The sequence below is a fragment of the Aegilops tauschii genome, chromosome 6, assembly GCF_002575655.3.
Source record: "Aegilops tauschii subsp. strangulata cultivar AL8/78 chromosome 6, Aet v6.0, whole genome shotgun sequence".
Taxonomy (NCBI): domain Eukaryota; kingdom Viridiplantae; phylum Streptophyta; class Magnoliopsida; order Poales; family Poaceae; genus Aegilops; species Aegilops tauschii.
In genome coordinates, this window is record NC_053040.3 from 127,817,565 (window position 1) to 127,831,222 (window position 13,658).

Here is a 13,658-nt window from a genome sequence, read left to right on the forward strand (position 1 = left end):
TCAAAGAAGTTTGTCACTTTGGCTCACACGATCTTCCTGGTTTCCTCCTCGGTCCTCTCGTATGGTAACTTCTCTGGAGTCTTCAGAGAAGGACCGAATCTGTATTGCCTCCCGCCTCTGGCAGCTGTACTGCTAGACGCCGGCAGAGCAGACGGAGCGGCTGCGGCTGTCTTCTTTCCTTGCTTACGAGGCGGAGGAGAAGGACTACGACGCGCCGGAGCAGCCGCAGCGGCGGCGGGTCTCTTCCGCCCTTGCTGACGAGGCGGAGAAGGAGGAGGCTGGCTGCTCTGGCGCGCCGGCGCAGGCGAAGAAGGAGGCGGAGTGCCGCCACGCGCCGGAGAAGGAGGCTGAGTGCCCTGATCACTCGCCGGAGGAGGAGGCGGAGGAGGAGGCGCAGTGCCGCCACGCGCCGGAGAAGGAGGCTGAGTGCCCTGATCACTCGCTGGAGGAGGAGGTGGAGGAGGAGGCGGACTGCCCTTACTCGCCGGAGCCGTCCAGTTCGGAAGGTTGATGAGCTCCTTCCGCCATAGGCACGGAGTCTTCAGAGCTAAACCCAGCCGAGTCTCCCCTTCACCGGTAGGGTGGTCAAGCTGGAGGTCCTCAAATCCCTCCGTTATTTCATCCACCATCACCCTAGCATATCCTTCTGGAATCGGCCGGCAATGGTAGGTTGCGCCGGGTTCAGGAGGTAAAACAGAGCCAACAGCCGCCTTGACTTTGAAGTTCTGCCATTGCGCCATAAGGTGGCAATGTTGAGACTCCATGATAGCATCCACGGGGTAGCTAGCAGGAGCCGTCAAGACATGCTCCACTTGAAGCAGCTCGGTGGAAGCCACGCTGCTTCTCCGCTGAGATGGCGGGGTAGCTTCGGGGGTAGTTTCGGCATGTCGATTGCTGTCTTGTTCCTCTAGCGCTTGAACCCTTTCGTGCAGCTTCTGAATTTGGGTCTGCTCCATTTTTTCCTCCTCTCCTGGCTTTTGTAACCGCCTGCGTCCGGAAAACCAGCCTTCCACGAAACGGAGCCTGGCGTGCCTCGTGTCCGTCCAGGGTGCTCAGGATTCCCGAGGGCCATTGTGAGCTCGTCGTTCTATCTGTCTGGAACGAACGTCCCTTCCCGCGCTGCATCGATATATTGCTGAATCTTCTTGACTGGTATTCTCAAAAGCTCGTTCGTCCAAACGCACCTCCCTGATACAGGGTCCAAGGTTCCGCCAGCCCCGAAGAACCAAGTCCGGCAACGGTCTGTCCAGTTCATTGTCTGTGGTTCGATCCCTTTTTAAGCAGATCATTCTCAGCCTTGGCCCACTTAGGCCGGGCTTTGAGGTAGCCACCTGACCCCGTGCGATGGTGAAGCTTCTTCTTTGCAGCATTCTTCTTGTTTGTCGCTGACATCTTCTTACTCTTTTCCGATGTCTTGTGGGCCACAAATGCGGGCCAGTGATCTCTGATCTTCTCATACCGGCCGATGAATTCTGGTGTCTCTTCTTTGTCGACAAACGTTTTCAGCTCATTCTTCCACCTCCTGAATAGGTCTGCCATCTTCTTAAGAGCATGAGACTTGATTAATTGCTCTTTAACTGGCTTCTCCGGATCCTCCTCTGGCGGTAGGGTGAAATTTTCCTTTAGCTCAGTCCAAAGATCATCTTTCTGCATATCATTGACATAAGACACCTCAGGGTCTTCCTTCTTAGGCTTATACCATTGGTGGATGCTGATCGGGATCTTGTCCCTAACTAGAACCCCGCACTGAGCAGCAAATGCATCCTTTGTCCGGATGGGTTCAATCGGTTGGCCGTCGCGCGCGATTGCTGTGATCTCAAACCTTTCATCCGAGCGCAACTTTCTCTTCGGGCCTCGTCTCTTTACCGCAGTTGTGCTCGATCCGGAGGGCTAGAAAAAAGAAGAAAGACGAGTGTTAATTAATATGTGTACATACCAAAACAATGAATGCATCAATTAGCTAGTCAGCACAGGCTTAACCAATATATTTACCTGGCCGGACTCTGTTCGGTCACCGGAGCCGTCACCACGGGCTCCTTCTTGCACCAGCATTGGGTCATCGGAGCCATCATAATCATGTCTTTCCTCCTCCACTCTTCGATCACCGTAGCCTGCTTCTTCACCCTGTTCTTCCAGACCATCATTGTCGTTAAGATACGACAAGATATCACCTCCGGCTAAGATTATGTCCCCCAACACCTCTTCTGCTTGCTCGTCTCGTCCGTGCTCCATTGTTTCTGCAAATATTACAACATGGCAATTATTACACAAACATGACAGCAGGTGGTTAGTGCAAACGTAGACCTAGCTTATTCCGGGTTTGGGGTGGCCTCAGCAACGCTTCAAGGGTAGGGGCGCGACGGGAGGGGGTAGGAGACCGACATCGTTTTTTTCTACGGTTTGGGTGTGATCGAGAGTTTTGGTCGAGCGAGAGGGCCGGGGGGTGCTCCCGTGGTATAAGTTATCACGGTCGAGAGGGGGTATAAATATCGACCGTCAATCATGTCGAAGTTATCTGGAAGGGAGTTATATATATCGACAACGACGACATACATACATGGGAAAATAATGTTATCGGGGAGGGGGTATATCGACCCCCCCACGTGTTGAAGTTATCGGGAGGGGGTTATATCGACAACGACAATGAACGTACATGGGAAAATAATATTATCGGGGAGGGGGTATATCGACCCCCCCTCGTGTTGAAGTTATCGGGAGAGGGGTATATCGACGACGACAGACCCGATAAAACATAAGAAAACGAAGAAGAAACAAAAAGAGGAGAAGAAGAAAAGGAATAGAGGAGAAGATCGAAGAAAAAAAGAAGAAAGAAAAGAGGAGAAGAAGAAAGGAATAGAGGAGAGAAGAAGAAAAAATAGAATTTTTTCTATTTTTTCTTCTTCTCTTCTATTCCTTTCTTCTTCCCCTCTTCTTTTTCTTCTTTTTTCCTCCTTTTATTTATTTCTCCTCTTCTTCCTCTCCTCTTCTTCTCCTTTCTTCCTCTTCTTATTTTCCTTTTTCCTCTCATTCATAAAAAAAATGTTCAAATAGAAAATTTCGAAAAAAGTAAAGGTTTTGCCTAATGCATTGTTCATATGAATATACAAACATTTGCATATTCTACAATAATTAATATCACCAAAAAAATCTATGAACAGAAAAAAATCCTAACTTTTCTAAAAATCTATCTTTTGCATATATACATGAACATATATATACACAGAGAACATATATACATACATATACACAGAGAAAATGCAAAAAAAAGATCTAAAAAAGGACATATAAACAGATATACACACATACATATACTCATACATATACATATAAGCATATAAATGTGCAGAAAAAACAGGGAGGAATTAGGGGGCAGTGCCGGCCCTGACCAAGGCGACGGCGGCGCGTCGGGGCAGGGGCAGAGGCGGCGGTGGCGTGGTCGGGGCAGGGGTAGAGGCGTCGGCGGCGAAGGGCGGGGCAGGGCGACGGCGACGACGGGGACGGGCCGGGGCGGCGCGCGTCGGGGCAGGGGCGCGGCTGACGGCGAGGGCGCGGGCAACGGCGACGGCGACGACGGGCACGGGCGACAGCGGGGGCGGCGGGCGGCGTCGGGGCAGCCTGGCGGCGTCGGCGTCGTCGGGGCGGCAACTGCTAGGTAACTCTGAAGATTTCCTAAGTGTGAACTTATATAGCAAAGCCTTTAGTCCCGGTTCGTGGCACCAACCGGGACTAAAGGTAGGCATTAGTCCCGCTTGGTGCCACCAACCGGGACCAAAGCCCTCTTTCAGCAGCGCAAAGGGCGGGAAGCGGCGGCCTTTGGTCCCGGTTGGTGGCACCAACCGGGACTAAAGGGGGGGCATTGGTCCCGGTTGGTGCCACGAACCGGTACCAATGCACCCCTTTAGTCCCGTTGGTGGCACCAACCGGGACCAAAGGCCTCTTGCTGCCCGCGTCGCGGCCAAAAGTTTAGTCCCACCTCGCTAGTTGAGAGGGGCTCGGAGTGGTTTATAAGCCCCGCTGCGGCTGCTGTCTCGAACTCCTCTCTATAGCAGGCTTCTGGGCCTAACTTTGGCGCACTGCCCGTTGAGCCCTCTAGCCCTTCTGGGCCTGTATTTGCAAACCCGAGGGTTGGAGGGCCCAGCGGACAGCGCCCCAACAATTTTTTTTGCTGTTTTTAGTTTTTTGTTTTCTTTTTTGCTTTATTTATTTTGTTTTGTTTCTACTTACAACAAAAAACTTATTTATTTTATTTTATTTTGTTTCTAATTACTTATTTATTTTACTTTATGTTAATTCTTTTTGCTATTAAAGTTTCTATCAAAAAAAGTTCTTTATGAAAATTCTTTTTGCTGTATTTAGTTTTTTTGTTTTCTTTTTTGCTTTATTTATTTTGTTTTGTTTCTACTTACAACAAAAAACTTATTTATTTTATTTTATTTTGTTTCTAATAACTTATTTATTTTACTTTATGATAATTCTTTTTGCTATTAAAGTTTCTATCAAAAAAAGTTCTTTATGAAAATTCTTTTTGCTTTTAATGATTTTGAACAGAAAATACTTCGATAATTTTAGTTGCATCAATTTTATATGATTTTAGTTTCAATAATACTAGAGGTTTCTTATAATGTTTTGAACAGAAAATACTTTGTTAATTTTAGTTTCATAAATTTTATTAAAGTTTATTTTATTTTGTCGGAACACAAGAAGTCCGGAGTTGTAATAAGTTATTAAAAATAAAAAAGAGGCGCAATGCTCGTTGATTTGCTTCAAGCCTTTCGGAATAGTGTAGACTGCACTGCACATAGCTCGATGCAGTCTACCTTATTCCTCAAGGCTTGAAGCTAAGCAACGTGAGCATTGCGCCTCTTCTTCATCGTCTCTGCACTCAGGGCTTATAAACCGCTCCTAGTGCCTCCCAGCTACCGAGGTGGGACTAAAAAACTGCTTAGTAAGAAACTCTAGTACCGGTTCGTGCCACGAACCGGTACTAAAGGTGCTCGTGGGGCCACAGCCTCATTAGTACCGGTTCGTGGCACCAACCGGGATCAAAGGGTGGAATTGGTCCCGATTCGTGCCACCAACCGGGACTAATGGCCTTGCACAGCGGCGTGGTGGTGAGTTTAGTCCCACCTCGCTAGCTGAGAGAGAGACGCGCCTGTTTATAAGGTGCGGTGCGCCTGAGCTGTCGAGCTCCTCTCTAAAGCAGGCTTACGAGCCTAACCTCTCCGTACATGCCTGTGGGCCTACTGGGCCTTCTACGGGCCTGAATCCTGGCCCATGGATGGGTTTCTAATCGTATTCAGGCCGTGATGGCCCAGTAGGTGGCATAATTTTTAATTTTTGGCCTGTTATTTTTCATGCATTTACTAATTATTTTGAGCTATAAGACCCTAAAATTGAAAAGCATTTCAAATGAACTCTGAAAAGGTTGAAAGTTGGCATGGTATCATCATTTCATCCACATAGCATGTGCAAGAAAGTTGAGAGGGTTACGGCAAAAACTAGATGCACTTCGTGTACAAAACGGACAATGGTATCATACTCGTCTGTTACAAAGTTGGCATGGTATCATCATAATAGTTGCGGGAGAAAGTCTTCACTTTTTCTTCGCTTGTGTCATTTGCTTATTGTGCCGTAACCATGGATAATCTTCATCCTTTATCAGGATGCTTGGGTCAGCCTTGACTTTGAAGGGTGGAATTTCATGTAACTTTTTATAATCTTCAGACATGTCTGTCTTTCCCTCCACTCCCACAATGTCCCTTTTTCCTGAAAGAACTATGTGGCGCTTTGGCTCATCGTATGATGTATTCGCTTCCTTATCTTTTCTTTTTCTCGGTCTGGTAGACATGTCCTTCACATAGATAACCTGTGCCACATCATTGGCTAGGACGAACGGTTCGTCAGTGTACCCAAGATTGTTCAGATCCACTGTTGTCATTTCGTACTGTGGGTCTACCTGTACCCCGCCTCCTGACAGATTGACCCATTTGCACTTAAACAAAGGTACCTTAAAATCATGTCCGTAGTCAAGTTCCCATATGTCCATTATGTAACCATAATATGTGTCCTTTCCCCTCTCGGTTGCTGCATCAAAGTGGACACCGCTGTTTTGGTTGGTGCTCTTTTGATCTTGGGCGATCGTGTAAAATGTATTCCCATTTATCTCGTATCCTTTGTAAGTTAATACCGTCGAAGATGGTCCCTTGGACAACGAGTACAACTCATCACAAACAGTGGTGTCACCTCTGAGACGTGTTTCCAACCAACTGCTGAAAGCCCTGATGTGTTCACATGTAATCCAGTCGTCACACTGCTCCGGGTGTTTGGAGCGCAGACTGTTCTTGTGTTCATCGACATACGGGGTCACCAAGGTAGAGTTCTGTAGAACTGTGTAGTGTGCTTGAGACCAAGAATATCCGTCCCTGCATATTACTGAGTCCCCTCCAAGCGTGCCTTTTCCAGTCAGTCTCCCCTCATACCGCGATTTAGGGAGACCTATCTTCTTAAGGCCAGGAATGAAGTCAACACAAAACCCAATGACATCCTCTGTTTGATGGCCCATGGAGATGCTTCCTTCTGTCCTAGCGCGGTTACGGACATATTTCTTTAGGACTCCCATGAACCTCTCAAAGGGGAACATATTGTGTAGAAATACGGGCCCCAGAATGACAATCTCGTCGACTAGATGAACTAGGACGTGCGTCATGATATTGAAGAAGGATGGTGGGAACACCAGCTCGAAACTGACAAGACATTGCGCCACATCACTCCTTAGCCTTGGTATGATTTCTGGATCGATCACCTTCTGAGAGATTGCATTGAGGAATGCACATAGCTTCACAATGGCTAATCGGACGTTTTCCGGTAGAAGCCCCCTCAATGCAACCGGAAGCAGTTGCATCATAATCACGTGGCAGTCATGAGACTTTAGGTTCTGAAACTTTTTCTCTGGCATATTTATTATTCCCTTTATATTCGACGAGAAGCCAGTTGGGACCTTCATACTGAGCAGGCATTCAAAGAAGATTTCTTTCTCTTCTTTCGTAAGAGCGTAGCTGGCACGACCTTCATACTGCTTCGGAGGCATGCCGTCTTTTTCATGCAAACGTTGCAGGTCCTCCCATGCCTCAGGTGTATATTTTGTCTTCCCATACACGCCCAAGAAGCCTAGCAGGTTCACGCAAAGGTTCTTCGTCTCGTGCATCACGTCGATTGAAGAGCGGACCTCTAGCTCTTTCCAGTAGGGTAGGTCCCAAAATATAGATTTCTTCTTCCACATGGGTGCGTGTCCCTCAGCGTCATTCGGAACAGCTAGTCCGCCGGGACCCTTTCCAAAGATTACGTGTAAATCATTGACCATAGCAAGTACGTGATCACCGGTACGCATGGCGGGCTTCTTCCGGTGATCTGCCTCGCCTTTGAAATGCTTGCCTTTCTTTCGACATTGATGGTTGGTCGGAAGAAATCGACGATGGCCCAGGTACACATTCTTCCTGCATTTGTCCAGGTATATACTTTCAGTGTCATCTAAACAGTGCGTGCATGCGTGGTATCCCTTGTTTATCTGTCTTGAAAGGTTACTGAGAGCGGGCCAATCGTTGATGGTTACAAACAGCAACGCGTGCAGGTTAAATTCCTCCTGTTTGTGCTCATCCCACGTAAGTACACCGTTTCCATTCCACAGCTGTAAAAGTTCTTCAACTAATGGCCTTAGGTACACATCAATGTCGTTGCCGGGTTGCTTAGGGCCTTGGATGAGAACTGGCATCATAATGAACTTCCGCTTCATGCACATCCAAGGAGGAAGGTTATACATACATAGAGTCACGGTCCAGGTGCTGTGATTGCTGCTCTGCTCCCCGAAAGGATTAATGCCATCCGCGCTTAAACCAAACCATACGTTCCTTGGGTCAGCTGCAAACTCAGCCCAGTACTTTCTCTCGATTTTTCTCCACTGCGACCCGTCAGCGGGTGCTCTCAACTTCCCGTCTTTCTTACGGTCCTCACTGTGCCATCGCATCAACTTGGCATGCTCTTCGTTTCTGAACAGACGTTTCAACCGTGGTATTATAGGAGCATACCACATCACTTTCGCAGGAACCCTCTTCCTGGGGGGCTCGCCGTCAACATCACCAGGGTCATCTCGTCTGATCTTATACCGCAATGCACCGCATACCGGGCATGCGTTCAGATCCTTGTACGCACCGCGGTAGAGGATGCAGTCATTAGGGTATGCATGTATCTTCTGCACCTCCAATCCTAGAGGGCATACGACCTTCTTTGCTGCGTATGTACTGTCGGGCAATTCGTTATCCTTTGGAAGCTTCTTCTTTAATATTTTCAATAGCCTCTTAAATCCTTTGTCAGGCACAGCATTCTCTGCCTTCCACTGCAGCAATTCCAGTACGGTACTGAGCTTTGTGTTGCCATCTTCGCAATTGGGGTACAACCCTTTTTTGTGATCCTCTAACATGCGATCGAACTTCAGCTTCTCCTTTTGACTTTCGCATTGCGTCCTTGCATCGACAATGACCCGACGGAGATCATCATCATCGGGCACTGGTTCCTCTTGATCTTCAGCAGCTTCCCCCCTTGCAGCATCATTGGGCACATCGTCTGGTTTCTCTTGATCTTCAGGAGCTTCCCCCGTTGCAGCATCACCGTATTCAGGGGGCACATAGTTGTCATCGTCCTCTTCTTCTTCGCCGTCTTCCATCATAACCCCTATTTCTCCGTGCCTCGTCCAAACATTATAGTGTGGCATGAAACCCTTGTAAAGCAGGTGGGTGTGAAGGATTTTCCGGTCAGAGTAAGACTTCGTATTCCCACATATAGGGCATGGACAACACATAAAACCATTCTGCTTGTTTGCCTCAGCCACTTCGAGAAAATCATGCACGCCCTTAATGTACTCGGAGGTGTGTCTGTCACCGTACATCCATTGCCGGTTCATCTGCGTGCATTATATATAATTAAGTGTGTCAAAAACCATTACAGAACATCATGAATAGATAATTAAGTGACCAAATTAATAGAAGTTCATCATCACATTAAAACCAAAGTACATACATAGTTCTTATCTAACAACATATATATAGCTCTCCAGAGCATCTAATTAATTAAACCATACATTGAAACTATGTAAAACATTTCAATGCGAAAACAAATGCGATCATAATCGCAACCAAGGTAACAATTGATCCAACGGCATAATGATACCAAGCCTCGGTATGAATGTCATATTTTCTAATCTTTCTAATCTTCAAGCGCATTGCATCCATCTTGATCTTGTGATCATCGACGACATCCGCAACATGCAACTCCAATATCATCTTCTCCTCCTCAATTTTTTTATTTTTTCCTTCAAGTAATTGTTTTCTTCTTCAACTAAATTTAACCTCTCGACAATAGGGTCGGTTAGAATTTCCGGTTCAACCACCTCCTAGATAAATAAAATCTATGTCACGTTGGTCGGTATATTTGTCATAAACAATAAATGAACCAAATAGTTATAAAAAGATAATATATACCACATCCGAATCATAGACAGGACGAGGGCCAACGGGGGCGGATACCAAAACCATCGCACTATGTAATAAGAAGGAATAATAAAAGTAACAAAATTAGACAAGTAACTATCTAAAGTAAGAATTTTTTCCTTTCAGAAAGAAGATAAGAACAAGAGGCTCACCACGGTGGTGCTGGCGACGAGATCGGCGCGGGCGATCGACGGCGTGAAGACGGGGACGGGACGTGACGAACCGCTAAACCTAGACAAATCTCGGGGAAAATGGAGCTCGGAGGTCGAGTTTCGAGAGGAGAAAGATTAACTAGTGTGGCTCAGACATTTCATCGAACACCTCATGTGCATAGGAGGTGAGCTAGAGCACCCAAATGCCCTCCCTGGCCGGCCAAAAAAAACAGAGCACTGTGGAGTGCTCTGCTGTGGCGATGGGGTATATATAGGGAACTCTTTGGTCCCGGTTCGTGGCACCAACCGGGATAGTCCCGGTTGGTGCCACGAACCGGGACCAATGCCCCCTTTCGTCCCGGTTGGTGGCACCAACCGGGACCAAAGGCCTTGTGCTGCCCCGCGTCAAAAGTTTAGTCCCACCTCGCTAGTTGAGAGGGCTCGAGAGTGGTTTATAAGCGCTGCTGCGCCCACCCTCTCGAGCTCCTCTCAACTGCAGGCTTTCGGGCCTAACCGTTCTCTTTGCCCGTGGGGCCTACTGGGCCTTCTGCGGGCCTGAATCCTGGCCCATGGATGGGTTTCAAGTCGTATTCAGGCCGTGGTGGCCCAGTAGGTGGCATAATTTTTTTCTCTGTTTTTTGTTTTCTCTTTTGCTTTATTTGTTTTGTTTTGTTTCTACTTACAACAAAAAACTTATTTATTTTATTTCTAATTACTTATGTATTTTACTTTAATTATTTTATTTTTATTTATTTTATGCTGCTATTTTTATTTAATTTATTAAGGTTTATTTATTTTAGTTACTATAGTTTATTTTATTTTATTTTATTAAGGTTTATTTATTTTTATTTATTTTATTAAGGTTTATTTATTTTATTTACTATAAAAAATGAACATAGATGCGCTTATAGAGGAAATTCAACCTAAATTCATAATAAATTTCTATGAAATTTACTGTGAATTTAGGTCAAATTCCCTGTATAAGGGCATCTATTTTCACTTTAAGAGGAGCTCAACAAGGCAGAGAGGGACGGGCTTATAAACTGGTGTGAGCGCCCTTCGGTTGGCGAGGTGGGACTAAACACTGGCCGCAACTAGGACCAGCCCTTTAGTCAGGGGCGGACCCAGGAGAAAAGTTGAGAGGGGGCAATTTTTTAACCATATTTGTGAAGCAACAAGGAAAAAGATTCCATATAAACGAAAACATGGGCATAATCACTTCATTCTAGGCATGGGATTAAAATTCACTGAAAAGTGAAAGAAAACTAACCATTCGAGACAAAATGAATTATGTCAATATGACAATATCTTGTTCTAAAATTGCATAAGAGAACATCAGCACACTTTTGTAAGAATCAAACCTTCCACCTGAAAGAAAAAACGTCATTAAATCGAGGGAGAATGAAAACATGGAAGAAGGACGATACTAAAAATTAGAAAAGGAGCTTTATCCATTACCTTTTGTTTCGTCCCACGACAATATCTCACCATACGAAAACATATAACTACCACTTCATTACGAATTTTGTTCACCAATTCTTCTTTGACAAAACGGATAACGCTATGGTTCATAAGATCATCAAGTACTTCTTATACCCTCATCCTCATGCTGATTGCGATTGTAATCTACAGTCCTTTACTTTTTAGATGTATCCCTAAGAAGCTTGTCCAAATCAACTATTTCCTGCATTTTGGAAGTTTATCGATTTTGGAAAACACCTCTTGATTAGCTTCCCTGCAACTTTAAGTGCCAAAAACTAAAATGTTAAATGAATTACCAGATTAGGAAGTAGAAATATATTATGTGGACTAGCCATTGATTGTAAGTACAAATTGCATACTAAATTTATGTTATTACAAAAAATAATGTTTGAACTGACCTAATCACCTAACTTGATAGATTATACACATAAGTAATGATTTCTAACACAGAAATTACAAAAGAACAAAAACCTTGAAAAAGAAAACCCTAGACTATTTATATGGCTTACCTTAATGTCAATTAGAATTAGGGAATCGGGGAATTGCGGTCCCTATTTGGCGATGGAGTTGTGTTGCCGCTGCGGCAGTGTTGTACCAGGCCACGATGCCACGAGGGACCGTAGGAGATTGCCGGCACCGGCGACCGCGTGATGGCGTGTGTGGCGAAGTCAGTGCTTCCGTCTCGTGGGTGGCTGCATGCGTGAGGTGTGCGTCTAGGTTTAATCTTGCGATTGAGTTAGGCTTTTTTTTGTGGGATCGATTCAGTTAGGCAACGTGTGTAATGCGTACTTGCATTGGGCCCTAGGCTACAGTCCATGAATTGTTAATTTGTAGAACTGCTTCTTTAGAGTTGGGCTTTTAGAAATATACAACGAAAACAGATTGGGCTGAGTGGGGCCAGGCTATTGGGCTGAGTGGGGGCACATGGCGTAGCACGTTGACCTGCTATGAGCCGATCGAAAAATCAAGTGGGGGCAGCTGCCCCCACAGCCATCAACGTAGGTCCGCCCCTGCCTTTAGTCCCGGTTTGTGGTATAAACCGGGACTAAAGGGTGGTGGGCCAGGAGCGTGGCCCATTGGTCCCGGTTTGTCCCACCAACCGGGACCAAAGGGTCCGAACGAACCAGGACCAATGCCCCCACGAGGCCCGACAGGCCCCTGGCCGCACGAACCGGGACCAATGCTCACATTAGTCCCAGTTCGTGACTGAACCGGGACTAATGTGAATATTGCCCTGTGACCAAAGCCCAGTTTTCTACTAGTGCACCTCCCTCGACAGAATTTGGGAGAGTGCATCGCCCCTTGGCCTTTACCCTAACATTTCGCCCTCCGTTGCTCTCACCATCCTCTGGAAATTTTAGGACTCACGCAATGCGCTCATCTTCCTCTACGGGCATCATCTCTCAAGCACTACGGAACATTGTATTTGACTTCTCACTCTGCATCTTTAGATTCAAAGACACTGCGTCACGGACATGGCCAGGTCCGGGGAAAGCTAGCTTTCTTCTATGCTTGATCCTCTCTTGTAATGTAAAACATTGATGGTTCGGTGGTAATATATTCAGGTAGAGAGCTACATCTATAAGGAAGCATCAAGTGCCGAACTGTGGAAATAAATGTGCACAATAAAACGGCTAGCCACACACATCATTGAGAGTACTATCGCACTGTCGATAAGAGAATCTTATTAAAGGCGTAAATCAGTGAAGTACACACAAGCTCCACAGCTAGCAGCTAGCCCTATTTTGTGCTAATTTGGAGCTACAGCCATGAGTGTCCGTCGGCTTGCCTTCGGATTCTTCTTCAGTCTCACCGTCTACGTCGCTACCGTTGTGACTGCGGGGATGTTGAGTATAATGTTTATTAGGAAAGGCGAGATAGACTAGGATTTGTTCTGGCTTGTCTTGTACTCCAAGTAGATGATTGTACTCATATATATGCCCACGAGGCTCAAGCAATACAATAAAACGATTCCACCAAATCCCTCTCTCCCTTCTAACATGGTATCTATCGCAAGTCGATCCTAAACCCTAGCCGCCGCCGCTTCCGCACCCGCGCGCCGCCCCCGGGGCGGTCGGCCACCATGACCGTCGCCGGGGGCCGCGCCGCCCGTACCTAGGGTTCGTCCGCCGGTCGTGTTGACCGGCTGCCCTAGAGAGTCTTTTTCTCGAGCCTTGCTTTGGAGTTTTCTCTCTCCCGCCGGTCATCTTGATCGCACGGTTTCTTTTTGGTTTTCCGATCTATTCTTGATCGGTTTGCGTCGCCCACCGCCGCCGTCGACCCCGAGCGCCTCTACTCCGACCCCGGCGCGACCAGCCGGCCTCTCCTCCGACCCGGCGGCCACGCGCGCCGAGGCGGCCCGTCAGGGCCAGCCGCCGTCCGCGCGTCGGTCCGCCCGTCGCCCTGCGACGGCCGTCACCGCCCTGCTCCGACAGGGACACCTGCATCGCCCCGACCCGGCGGCCTCGCGCCATGCGACGGCCAA